Source organism: Pelmatolapia mariae, linkage group LG9 (genome assembly GCF_036321145.2).
Source record: "Pelmatolapia mariae isolate MD_Pm_ZW linkage group LG9, Pm_UMD_F_2, whole genome shotgun sequence".
In the NCBI taxonomy this organism is placed as follows: Eukaryota; Metazoa; Chordata; class Actinopteri; order Cichliformes; family Cichlidae; genus Pelmatolapia; species Pelmatolapia mariae.
The window spans coordinates 3,607,501-3,619,604 of NC_086235.1; the positions used below are offsets into that span (position 1 = coordinate 3,607,501).

The 12,104-nt window shown below is 42.1% G+C and overlaps 1 long non-coding RNA gene across 1 annotated transcript in view; it reads right to left on the reverse strand.

Annotated features, from left to right (window-relative positions):
- LOC134634816 (uncharacterized) overlaps window positions 1-10,619 on the reverse strand; it is a 13,438-nt gene extending 2,819 nt beyond the window's left edge. Inside the window, exons 1-2 of the long non-coding RNA XR_010573808.1 lie at window positions 10,511-10,619; window positions 1-933 (exon numbers count right to left, since the gene is read on the reverse strand). The exon at window positions 1-933 is cut by the window's left edge and continues 501 nt beyond it. This is a non-coding gene — a long non-coding RNA (uncharacterized LOC134634816). The remainder of the gene's footprint in view (window positions 934-10,510) is intronic.
- Window positions 10,620-12,104: the final 1,485 nt, after the last annotated feature.

The window sequence follows — 12,104 nt, forward strand, 5'->3', positions numbered from 1 at the left end:
TCCACACAAGTCACAGCTGTACGCTTGAACTCCACTGTGGACGAGTTGGTGTGCTTTTAAGTTTCCAGCATGGGTAAAACACTGTCCACACAAGCCACAGATGTATGGTTTAACTCCACTGTGTATGAGTTGGTGTCTTTTTAAGTTTCCAGCCCGGGAAAAAGACTGTCCACACAAGTCACAGATGTATGGTTTAACTCCACTGTGTATGAGTTGGTGTCTTTTTAAGTGTCCAGCCCGGGTAAAAGACTGTCCACACAAACCACAGCTGTGCGGTTTATCTCCACTGTGTATGAGTTGGTGTGCGTTTAAGCTTCCAGCCAGGGTAAAAGACTGTCCACACAAACCACAACTGTACGGTTTAATTCCACTGTGTATGAGTTTGTGTGTTTTTAAGCTTCCAGCCAGGGTAAAAGACTGTCCACACAACTCACAGCTGTATGCTTTAACTCCATTGTGGATAAGTTGGTGTCTTTTTAAGCTTCCAGCATGGGTAAAAGACCTTCCACACAAGTCACAGCTGTACGCTTTAACTCCACTGTGAACAGGTTTGTGTGCTTTTAGGTGTTCAGCCAGGGTAAATGACTTTCCACACAACTCACAGCTGTATGCTTTAACTCCACTGTGGATGAGTTGGTGTACTTTTAAGCTTCCAGCATGAGTAAAATCCTTTCCACACTCATCACAGCTGTATGCTTTAACTCCACTGTGGATGAGTTGGTGTAGTTTTAAGCTTCCAGCATAAGTAAAATCCTTTCCACACTTATCACAGCTGTATGCTTTAACTCCACTGTGGAATAGTTGGTGTCTTTTTAAGCTTCCAGCATGAGTGAAATCCTTTCCACACTCATCACAGCTGTATGTTTTCTCTCTCTGTCTTCTGTGAGGTTTGTCGGCCTCCTGAGAGCGCTGACTTCTCGCTTCATGTTGGTCCTGCAGTGACAGAGATACAAACACAGGCAGTGAGTGAAATGCAGTTGTGGAACAAACTCAACCTTCAAACTTCCTCCATTAACACTAGTTTTAAACCAAAGGTTGAAGTAGTTCCTTTTCAGTCGATACACTCGGTACAACACCTGTGGTATGGGATATCACGCCTGGCTGAGGAAACCTTTATTCACGCCTTTAAGGCGGACGATCTGTGATGACGTGTGCACAGCCCCGCATGCAAATATACACCCCTGTCATCACAATCATCCCTCAGTTCTCAGAGAGATGAAGAGCGTAAGAACACCTCTGCTGAGTTGGGCTAGCTAGCTGCTCCTAGTTAGCTCTGTTTACTGCCCCTGTTGGTGTTATTCTCCACTGCTCAGTTGGTGCGTAGGCTGAAATGGGGGCACTAATTTATTGGGCAAGATGGTGGCAGCAGTATGCACAGTGACACGTCTGTTGACATTGCGTCAGTCAGCTCTGCTAGCTTTGCTTTGGCTTTTACTAGCTTTATCCTTTTCTATGTTAGCCCAAAACGCCCTTGGTCTACGTGTGTACAATCACCAGTTACTTTTAGAAATCAAAGCATCGGCAGTTCCCAAAAGAGATCCTGGAGCGACGCAGGGTCCTCTTCCCAATCTGACGCGGCTTCATCCAGACGGGGTCCCGCGCTGTCATCGCTGTGGACCGGCTCTACGTGGATGGACAGCTTTGCCGCGACCCTGGCATCACTCCGTGGCTGTATTAACTTCACACCAGATAAGAATCCGTTACACCTGCAGTCCCCAACCCCCGGGCCTCGGACTGGTACCAGTCCACGAGTCGTTTGGTACCGGGCCACGAGAGTGAGACTCGGGTGTGAAATGTATGGTTTTCAGGGTTTTTATCGGTTTCCAGTGTTATTTTGTTATCGTTTTTTCGTTAACTCGGTTTTCCTGGGTCTTTTCACGTGTGTTATGAATAAATCTTCTTTTTTCAGTACCGGTACTAGTTTTATTTTGTTGTATTTATCCGCGGCCGGTCCGTGAAAATATTGTCGGGCATAAACCGGTCCGTGGCGCAAAAAAGGTTGGGGACCGCTGCGCTACACCCTTTCCCTATCCACTCAAACAGATGTTAATGCAAGTCAGTGTAACTTAACAGTATCAAATCGCATTTTAAGTGTGATATTATAGCAGAATGAACACCGTCACTCTCCGTCAATGGTTTAATTGCAATGTTTCCAGGTTTTTTTCCTTTGTTTTTTTTTCTCTTTTTCCCGCTCTTGTTTTTATGCTGCTCACCCTTGTCCTTGCTTTCTTTCTTTTTTATTTTCTTTCACTGCTTCAATCACCTGCTTCCAGACTCATCCACAAACAACATCCTTTATTTCGACACATACGCACAGTCATGCGCTCAACGGCAGCACATTTACATCAGTCAGACAGCGCACACAGACGTATAGGATACACACGCTTAAGCCAAGCGCACTCATATTAGTAAATATACACACACAGAGAGCATCTCGCCACACATTTTTTCTCTCTCTCCTTCTCTTTATTTACGAACAAGTGATGTATTCTCGCCACCTGTCTAAGCAACACACACAGCATACACCCCTAGTTATACACAGACATCTATGGGTGCACTAAGGTTTGTTACATGGAATATAAATGGAGCTGGCTCCAGAGAAAAGAGGTTAGAAATATTTAACCAACTCAAAAAACTACAGGCAGATGTTGTCCTTTTACAAGAGACCCACAGACCTCTTAGAGGTTCGAATGAACTTAAAACACCTGAGTTTCCTAATGTGTTCTCAGCTTGTTATAATTCTAGACAAAGGGGAGTAGCAATTTTAATACATAAAAATATTAATTTCACAGTACTCGATACAGTTATAGATCCAGAGGACAGATTCTTAATCATTAAACTATCTATACTTGATAAAAAGCTATGTATTGTAAGTGTATATGGTCCAAATGTTGATGAGCCCTCATTCTTTCACGGCTTTTTCAGTACACTCTCTGAACACTTAGATGGCACACTTGTTCTTGGAGGCGACCTCAACCTTGGACTAAATGAAGAAATGGATAGGCTCAATACAGCAGGAACTCAGCGTAATTGGCAGTCCATAAATATAATCAAACAGTATATGAGCGACTTTGGTCTTTGCGATGCATGGCGCTCCCTTCACCCCACCAGTAAGGAATATACTCTTTTCTCACATGTCCATCACTCCTACTCTCGTCTGGATTATTTTTTGGTCAGCAGCTCACTGCTGAGGGACATTTCAGACACTGAGATTCACCCTATAGCTGTCAGCGATCATGCTCCTGTATCTTTAACACTAATGCACAAGAATAATACTACGCCTAGTAAAAACTGGAGATTTAATGCATCACTGCTTAAAGATGAAGACTTTATTAAATATTTTAAAAAAGAATGGACTCTATATTTAGACTATAATGACACTCCCGGAACATCAGCTTCTGTTCTATGGGAAGCAGGGAAAGCTGTGATGAGAGGTAAAATAATTTCTTTCTCATCACATAAAAAGAAAGAAGAAAACAAAAATATTCAGGAATTAGAAAAAAAACATCAAATCCCTAGAAGAAGCCTACAAACAAAACTAGAACTAGAAAGCGAAAATTTCAGAAGAAATTTTAAGTGTGCCTATGCCGCTGCTAATCAGTGTAGTTTGCCATTCATACAGCTACAGAGAGCAAAACTCAAAAGAGCAGCCATTCTCCACCATGAACTATGGTAAAAACAAACACCGCTCGCGCCTCACAGATGACAGCTCACAGTTTTGGGTAAAGATGAAGTGACTTTGTACAGCCCCGATTTGCAGACGCTGTGCACATAGTTTCATGAGCAGAAGTCCCATTGTACCACGGCAGACCCGACAATGTTTGCATGAACACTCTTTGAAGCATTACGTTATGGACCACTTTTCACACATGGTTGGTGTACCCACACAGCCGGCTGTAGCTTTTCAACTCACAGCCCGATACACACCCAAAAAACAGCCAAGAGAGCACAGACTACACCCGAGAGGCGTGATTGCAGGTGCCGCTCAGGTGGGTCCACCTCCCCTGCAGCGGCACTGCAGACCACGCCCCGCCACACACATCAAACACGTAAAATAAATATTTATGCACTTTTGCATTCACTTTTTGTTTTTTGTTATTTTTACACAGTGTTCTGAATGATTAACAATGGTCTACAGCCAATCTTGTGTATTATTATACAAACTTTGGTTGTAAGATGCAGAAAACTATTTAATAAAAAGCTAAATATTTTATATGAGAGTAAGAAAGAAAAGTATATCTTTGTGTCCCCCTTTCCCTGTTAATGCCCTACCTGGCCCCCTGGCAAAAGCTTTGCTAGATCCGCCCCTGCATAGTTACCAGCTGTCAGCTACACAAAAACAGGAGCTGGGTGTTTATTTGTCTCTCAGAAACAGTTCATAACTTCCTTTCAACTCGTCTTGATGCATTCTCAATCATCCAGGAAAGTAAATCTCCAAAAGTTGATTCTGTTCATCTGGACGTAGCGTGAAGATGAACAGAATCAACTTTTGGAGATTCCCTTCAACTCATTCATGTCACCTAAAGGGTAAACCTGTTTCTCCATCACCAGTTTAGCTCTGATGATTCAGTAAGGACATCTCCTGGTTTCAACCAGCCGCTTCTACAGCTGTGGCCCCAGCAAACATCAGCTGATACTAGAAATTAAAATCAAATGAATTCTAACAACAGCTGATCAAGCTTAAACGTGCTGCTGTTGTTTAGCGCGATAAACAAGAGCGAAAAGCCGATCGTTGATCAGTTTCATGATTGAAGTTTGAACAGGCGAGAGAATGACAGGGGAGGCTGTCATAAAGTTCAACATCAGTAACTTAGCGCGCACACAGCTGTATAGAAACTCCGTCGTGCTAGCTAGCACGCAGTACGAGTTATTATAACTGATTGTAAAAAGTCAGCACAACGAAAATAAACTACACCTAAACTCGGTTTATATCTGACCCAAATAGAGTGCAGTTCATAACTTCTTACCTGAAATTCAGTTCACCTCACGCTCCGACCGGCAGCCGCCTGCTTCTCCTGCCTTCGGTTTCCCTGATCCACGATCTACCACCGGTCGATCGGCGGTCGCCTCGCCGCCTCGTATGTCTCATTCCCCACATGTTCTTTCTGACACACACCGGTGGATAGCTGCCCTCGGTTGTAGCTCCGCGTCAGCGACTACCAAACAACTCAGTTATTTTTTCCACATCGACCAGCATCTGGACAATCCACCGCCTTTCACTGTTTGTACCGTTACTAAAAAAAAAACCCTCATCGGCTCATAAAAACGAAAAATAAATCCAGCTATGACCCTGAGTCAAAAAGACAGCCAGCTCGGGTTAGCTAGCTAGCTGTCTAGCTCTTTGCAGGCACCGAAACCATCAGAGCTAATATGGGATGTCTTGGTAACACGAGCAGATATTTTAAGTTTACATCTGGCCAATCCACCACCTTTCACTGTTTATACCGTTACTAAAATGAATAAATAAATAAATCATCGGTCCATATAAACGAAAAATAAGTCCAGCTGTGACCACGAGATATTGCGAAGGACCGGGGGTGAAAACGATAGTAAGCCGCCCTCACTGTCATCCAGGCCGGCTGTAGCTTGTTAGCAAAGCCGGCCTGGCTAGCTAGCCAGCTAGCCTCAGGCAGAAACGACATCGTCAGAACACTGTTGCTAATATGGGATGTTTTGACAAAACGAGCAGATATTTGAAGTTTACACAACTACATTCTCGCCTGAAAATATCTTAAAAGTTTATTTTGTGACCTAGAAACAGTATTAAGAGGAAAATAAAAACTAAGTGATGGCCGCCATTGTTTGACTCGGCAGAGGCGTGCTATGAATTGTGGGATATTGAGTTTTCCACCAAGCATTACCGTAACTTTTGAATGATTTGCGCAACCTTAAAAATTCCAATGGCTCCTGAAAGCAGCGACGCTGTGCGCACCATTGATATTGTCATCATTACGGTAATCCAAATAAGGGTAGACAGGCCGTACTACTCCCGGCATACCACTAGAGAGAGCCAACACACCACAAATGAAGTTTGAAATTTGTTTCAGTGGGACCAAAAGATGGAGCCAACACACCACAAATGAAGTCTGTTTCTATGGCGCCAAAAGAAGAATCTTTCTAAATTTGCACTAAAATATTAATATTTAAAAAACTATAAAAGTCATAAACACCAAAAGTGTATACCATACTAGTCCAGCTCCAGCCGCACAAAATGATCTAACATATGTAACCCTATTGTCAAAACTGTTTGGCAGAGAAGCGCGGGAAAATTTTCACTAAAATATTAATATTTAAAAAACTATAATAGTCATAAACACCAAAAGTCATAGCACACCATTCCTGATCCAGTCGCACAAAATGAGGTAACATATATGAAGCTTGTCTCAAAACTGCGAGGCGAGATTCGCTGCAAAATTTCAGGCGGAAACTGAAGAATAATAATAACTAGAAAAATTTGCATTTCCTGCGAAAATGCTGTGTGGATGCCTTAACGCTGAAGCTGTCTGCTGAAAAGCTGAAAAAGATGAAAAGTTGCAAAAAGTTGTATGGTGGTGAAAACAAAATGTCACCCTGAGCAGGATTCGAACTTGGCCCTCCTGTGCTCAAGGCAGCGATTGATCTCACTGACCCCAACTGATTCTCACAAAGGAGAGGTGGACAGACTGACAATCCTGCTGAAATCAGCAGAAGCTGCTGAGAATTGTGCTGATAAGAGGTAAAAAGGCTGAAAATTTTGCAGAAAAGAGGTGAATCAGCAGAATTTCTGCTCAAAAGAGTTTTTTCTGAAAACAGCTGAGATTTGTGCTAATAAGAGGTGAAAAGGCTGAAAATTTTGCAGAAGAGGTGAATAAGCAGAATTTGGGCTAAAAAGAGGTGAAAATTCTGAAAATTCTGCTGAAGAGTTCAATCAGCAGAATTTCTGCTAAAAAAAGTTCTGCAGAACTCTTGTCAGATTTCTGCTGAAAAGATGTTTTTGCTCAAAATAGCTGAATAAGCTGGGATTTGTGCTGAAAAGTAGTGAAGAAACTGGAGATTTTGCTGAAAAGATGAATCAGCAGAATTTCTGCTGAAAAGAGGCAGAACAACCTGGTTGAGGTGACTCAGCAGAATTTCTGCAGAAAAGAGGCAAAGAAGCAGAACGTTGCGCTGAAAAGAGGTGAATCAGCAGAATTTCTGTAGAAAAGAGGCAAAGAAGCAGAACGTTGCGCTGAAAAGAGGTGAATCAGCAGAATTTCTGTAGGCAGAACAACCTGGTTCTGCTCAAATTCACCAATCAGAGGTACTGCCTCTGTCTGCTTCATCAGGCTGTGTACTTGTATGTATCTTTGCCATGGAGCATTAACAAGAATCTGAGGTCCATATTAGAAAAGCTGCTAAAATCATAAAACTTTGCAGCAAATTAGCAATATAAATTACAGGTCTGTGATAGTGTATCAATTTGTAGTGAAAAAAAACACGTGGACCAAGGTGGGCCTTTGAGCTGCAGAGCCGTGTCATTACTGATTGCGCCACCTGGAAAGGGGGCGGCGGTCTGAAAGACAGAGACTTGAGCAGTCATAATTAGATCGCGGTGAGAGGCAAAAAACGCCGTTTTTTGGTGTTACAGAACGTCGTGTAACTCAAAAACTACTGGGTGAATCAGCGGACTTTGGTGTACTTTGACTGTGATTTTCATAGCTCTTTGTACCTCCGTCGCGGAGATATGACGAGAGAAGAAACGGCTTCATTTTCGGAGTATGAAAACTGAGAGGAAGACAGATTTCCACCCCTTAATCAAACGTAATTCATTGCTCAACGGTAAGATAATTGTAAAAACTGCTTCCACTGTGAGTGTCAGTGTCTGAAGGTATATTGGCACAAGCCTCATGTCCTAACTTTGCTTTGTTAAAGAGATATGACGATTTGAAAATGCCTCCCGTTACAGAATTTCAGCTCTGAATTTCAAAACCTCCCCATAGACAGTGAATGGGGAGTAACCAGACCATGTGTCACTTTGAGGCAAATTGCGAAAAAACGGTAAATCTCACAATAAAGATAGTAACATTGTCTGAAAGCCAGCAAAAATTCCTACGTTTTGATGTATAATTTGTGGGGGTTGAGTGAAAATTGAGCGAGCAGCAAGGATTTGTTCAGACATGAAGAGAAGTTTCAGAAAGGACCAGTGCTCACTGTGAGTTAATTGCATAGCAACCATAGCAACGCATGTATTTTCTGAAAAATCACAATTTTGCAACTGAAAACTTAAAGAGAGATAAGATTAAAACGGTAGAAGGTCTGAAAAAGCTGAATCACACAGGAATAGCCCAATAATCTGAGAACATTTTAAAGTTTGAATGGAGTTTCTAGGTGAAAGTATGAGGAAGTAGTCAAATTTCAAAAACAAGCAGGTTTTAGCAGAATTGTGGAGGTTTCCCATTCATTTCAATGGGACAAATTAAAGGAAAAAAGTGTAATATTTTAAAAAGTATAATAGTAATAAACACCAAAAGTCATAGCAGGAATTAGCAGAAAGAGCAGAACAGTTTAGAGTTTGAACGGAGAAAATCAGCTGAAAACTGAGGAAGTAGTTAAGCGGCGAAGAACGGAGCACCTTGAAGAATAAAGTATAAAGAATAAAGAGAAACAGGAACTCAATAGTGTGGAAGCCCTTTTAGGGCATCCACACAAAGAGAAACAGGAACTTAATAGTGTGGATGCCTTGAGGCATCCACACAATAATAAATCCGACGAATAGTAATAAGTGTGCCTCTTGGCATAGGCACACTTAATGATTACATGCAGTATTCTACCATAAGTAAACTTATATTATTAAAAGATTATACTGACTACTAAGTACAATTTCCCATTGACAAAGACCATGTACTGCGAATGTAAACTGTGTGAAAGAGATGTGTGTGTATGACCAGCAGTATCTTTTGGAAACGCAATTCTCTGAGAAAGCTCATAACCACATCTCTCGCTACAAGAAACATTTACTGACTGCGTTGGGTGACCTTGGACTCCTATGCCAAGCAAGCTGGAAGAAATCCATAACTATGCCTGGAGCAACACCCAGGAGGAAGCACAGAAACCAGTGTGATAGGATGCAGAAGCAGGGTAAGCATAGAGTAGCTAATACGAGGCTAGCTGCTAACCAATAAAAGCCAGACGTACGGACACAGTTGCTGGCCAATGTCTGCTCCCTTGACAACAATATCAGACTGTGGAGAGCTTCTCAACGTAGTGTGAGGAACAACGCTGTGGCAGGGCTTCCAACACATTACGTACTACAAGCCCCCTCCCCCAATGACAAGGGACACCAATTGTGAGTAAATGCCTCGAGCGGCTGGTCTTGAAACACGTCATGAACAGTCTCCAAATAGACCTGGATTCCCTTCAGTTTGCATACAGGACCAACCGATCTACAGAAGATGACCTCTTTCTACCACACTCCATGTTATGCTGTCACACCTGGAGAGGAAGAACACCCCTCTGCCAGAGTCCTTTTCATCGACTTCAGCTCAGCTTTTAACACGATCATTCTGCAGCAGTTGGTGGAAAAGCTGATGCTATCAGGCGTGGACCCTGCAATTAAGCAAATGGGTTTTCAGCTTCTTGAAAAGCGGCAATAGGCAGTCAAGGTGGGCAGCCACACATCAAAGACCATCTTGTTGAGCACAGGCTTTCTTCTGGGGGGTGTCCTGAGCCCGTTGCTGTTCAGTCTGCTCACACATTACTGTAAGCCAGACTCAGTGCTAATCATATTGTGAAATTCGCAGACAACACAACTGTGGTTGGTCTAATCACTGACAAAGACCACTTATAGAATGGATGTGGAGCAGCTTGAAGTGTGGTGTAGATCCCATAATCTCATCAACAATGTGGACAAAACAAAAGAGATGGTGATCGATTTCAGGAAGTCTGGCAGAGATCACCACACAGACTTCACCATAGAAGGTGCTGCTGTGGAGAGGGTCAGCAGTGTTAAGTTCCTGCACCTTGCTGATGACCTGTCCTTCTTCGTTAATACAACAGCAGTTATCAAAAAAGCACAAAAGTGTCTGCACTCCCTCAGGAGAGAAAAGCAGGACTGCACCCCCTTACCATCCATTCGGCTATTAGCACAGCTATACTCTGATGCCTCCTATCCACACACACACACAGCATACAATATACTCCCCAGATACACACACTACTTAATTTAATTATCCCCTTCTGTGAAAGGACTGCTGCTACCTGTATGAGTGTGACTACTTAGACTTGAGTTTGTTTATAAATTTAGATTTTATGTTATTTACCCCTATTTATTGTTGCAATTTATTACTGCCTTTTTACTGTTTGTTAACCCATTTTTCCTTTTAGTTGTATTGATTATTGCACTGTAGATGCTGGTGAGAAACACTTTCATTTCAGCCTGGGTATCACCATACAAAATGACAATAAGAGTCTTCTTGAATCTTATTCAATCTTGACAAACAAGCATCAGCTGATGAAATGCACATAGTTTCAATAAAAGTGATATGTTCTTCACCTTTTGTGTTGATGACATTTTTGTCCACTGTAGCAGCTGAGCTGAGTCCAAATGGTTGAAAATGTTCGTCTGGTGCTCCGTCAGACTCTTCTCCTCCTGCTGATCAGCTGGGACACAAAACAGATCTTTGTAACATCACAGTGAGACAAGAACGGGGAAGGACATGTGTCCCAGCATTGAATTTGAAGCCATCATATTTACATACAAAGTCTTGACTGATCGGGCCCCATCATAGCTTAAAGATCTCATAGCATCACACTATCCCATTAGAGCACTTTGCTCTCACACTACAGGCTTACTCGTGTTTCCTACAGTATTTAAAAGTAGAACAGGGGGCAGAGCCTTCAGCTTTCAGGCCCCTCTGCTGTGGAAACAGCTATCAGTTTGAATTTGGAAAACGGACGCCCTCTGAAACAATGGCACTCATGACCATTGATCAGTGGTGTTTGATCAATGGTCATGAGAATTTGCATATTAATGATCAAGAAACTGACCTCAGCCCATTGTTCCTTCAGTGGGCTCGTTTCAGTTATTGTGCAAATGTACTGTTTATAGGGTTGGGGAAACCTGCAGTAGGCTGAGACTGAAGAAGTCACTTGGATGAGTGACTGTTAGAGTTGATTCTTTTGAAATTATCATTTGTGCAAAGTTACATAACCATTGCTTATATGTGTCCTCATAAAATGTTTCTTCCATATTAGGTTGCATACATAAGAGGTAGGATGCTGTATCTTTGCTGTAATTTTCCGTTAGGGTCTGATGGCAGTTTACCATTGGTGTCCAACACTTTAAAGGTTGATGGACTGGAGCACAACTGTCCTTAACACTTCTCAACATACCCTCTTAGACATCAGCTTGACACTGATACGTCAAAGGAAACTTAACCAAATCTAAGTGCAGATGTTTACACCTGAACAAATTAAAATTTTCCTGGAATGCAATATAAACAAAGACAAGAAGAGAAAAAAGAATATTTTCATCAATGGCCACTTCTCTTAACCAAGATATAAGTGATAATGTGATGATTATGTAGATATTTTTTTTTTCCCTCAGTCCTGGGGTTGTAACACTACAACCTCCTCAGTCCGTAATCAGAGTGTCTATTTGACAATAACCAAAATGTCTTTGTATAGTCTTTGTGAATGCAAAACAAAAAAACAATCGCGATAGCTGGCCAGCAAAATAAAGAGAATGTATGGCACTGAGTGCGGACATGTGTGTAAGTACTTCGGTCCAAATGTACTCGTGATACGTCATCAGTCGGAGACCAAGTACTGTTCCAATTCAAAGTACGCATCAAGCCGGGAACGCAAAAAGTCCTGGATGTGTTCTCGCTCCGCCTGTTTTATCAGTCATGCATCGGTGGTGACTTGTGTGGACTTGGTACAGCTAAATATCCCAGAATGTATTTTGTCCAAAACTCAAACACTGCAATGGCGGACGAGCGGGGCTAAAAACTTTTAAATATTACTCTTTCTGGGTCACAAAATAAACTTTTAAGTTATTTTCAAGTGAGAATGTAGCTGTGTGAGCTTCAAATATCTGCTTGATTTATCAAGATATCATATTTCCAAACGTGCTCCGATGTTTTCGG